This window comes from Gavialis gangeticus, unplaced genomic scaffold (genome assembly GCF_001723915.1).
Source record: "Gavialis gangeticus isolate Ggan-Ray unplaced genomic scaffold, GavGan_comp1, whole genome shotgun sequence".
Lineage (NCBI taxonomy): Eukaryota > Metazoa > Chordata > Crocodylia > Gavialidae > Gavialis > Gavialis gangeticus.
The window spans coordinates 18,031,378-18,033,296 of NW_017729003.1; positions in this window are offsets into that span (position 1 = coordinate 18,031,378).

The window sequence follows — 1,919 nt, forward strand, 5'->3', positions numbered from 1 at the left end:
CACACACACACACACACACACACACGTTGTTAGTCCCTGACTCCATGCGGTGCCCAACGACTAGGGAGATGACAATCCAATTACTCAGAGAGCAAACACCAGCACACATCACTAGCAACAACTTTATTCATAATGCAAACAGCCTCAGGCGAGCTCTCAAAAAAACAGAGCAGCCAGGAACATTAGTTCTTTCTACATTTATACACCTTGCTTCATACTCATTAACATTTACTCCACGTTTGTCTCTCCTTTGTTCCACCTATGTTCCCTTCTATCTCAAGCTCTGTTTACTGTTTGTTTCATTAGTATGGAATTACTTATACATTTTACTCATTTACATGCCTTTTTGCTATGAGCGCATGCCTAAGACTTTGACCTCCACTTCCTTTGGTCACTTGCCGTTTCTTGATCACCCTTCTTCATCTCCAAGGTCTTACTTCTGCTTTATATCCTGACAATAGCTAGTGGGCTGCATCCTGTTCTTCTTACACAATGAGCTATATATCTTACAACACTACAACATTTCTAGGAAAACGCTTGTGTACCCACCTGGTTTCAAACATCTGGTTACATGCTCTGTGCCCCCGGATGTTCAAAGTTGTCCACCCATTCGTCCCTGTGATCTCAACGAGTTGATGTTGTCAACCCAAATCGTCTCTCCCCAGTCTCGCGTGCCACAACTTTGATTTTAACACAGTGGTGGGGATTGACTATCGCCGCTCCTCGTATTGGGGACCATGGGATGATTTCCTTCTGCGAGGCTCCTCCTCCCCTCTACCTCGTCCTTACACCCCACTTTGATGGATCTCGATGGTCTGTGGCCACGTGCCTCTGATAGTTGGGGCTTGGTGCCCCCTCCTCCGTAGGTTATAGGAATCTGGTTAAATGCTCTCCCCTTCTGCCCTTCTTCTCCTATGAGCTGCCTGTTCTGACACCAGCTACACCCTGTCTGTGCTCTATATCTTACATCCCCTCCAACAGTGGGTAACAAAAAGTAAAACACAAAGTATCTCACTAGCAGAAAACACCAGTGACCAAGGGCTGCCCTTTGCCCCTTTATATGCCTGCTCCTACCGCCTGCTCTATTACCACCGGTCACCATCTCTAAGGCCCTTGACCCACCTAAACTCAGTCTGGGGTCAGCCTACTGTATTCTCAGTGGTTCCCCTCAGCGCGTCTCCCCCTCAGCTCTTCTTTGGAGCAGTCCGCACCCTCTGTGATCCCACCTGGTCCGGTGATCTGGCTTCTGCTGCCTCTTCTTATCCTTTGTGGGCTCCTTCAGGTCTCACTATTCTTTAGCCTGCCTCTACCTCCACACCTTGGCCCTGCTTCCTTGCCCCCTGCCTCGTTGCCAGTGGCGACCTCCTCCTGCAGGGTCTTGCTCTCTCCACCAGGGCTACAGGTTGCAAGCCCCCATGCTCCTCTGCTCCGAGGGGACTCAAAGAGTGCTTCTCCCACCGGCGCTCCTGCTGATCTCTCTCCTCCTTCCCTGCACTCAGCTGCTTTTAAATCCACTGACTGGCTCCTGCAGCTTTATAAAAACACGGCTAACAAGCCACCCAGGTCCCGCTGCCACTTCCAGTTTTGTTGCGGTGCTCTTTAAAGGTAAGAACCTTTCTATTTGCTTTTCTTTTCTTTCACTTCTTTCTCCACCCCGTTCCTGCTCCCCGGGTTCCTCCCAGGCTCCCTGGGGTTTTCCCTTCTGCTGCTCCCCGGGACAGCTTGCTTAAGCATCTTGCAATGTTACTTTTAATACATCATTCTGCCTTGTGGTTAGAAGCTTTGCTGGTCCACAGACTATAGCCTTTTATTCAGCTGCAACTTCAATGTTCCCTAGGATCCAAATACTGTCACCCTAACGTGTGTGTGTGTGTGTGTGTGTGTGTGTGTGTGTGTGTGTGTGTGTGTGTGTGTGTGTG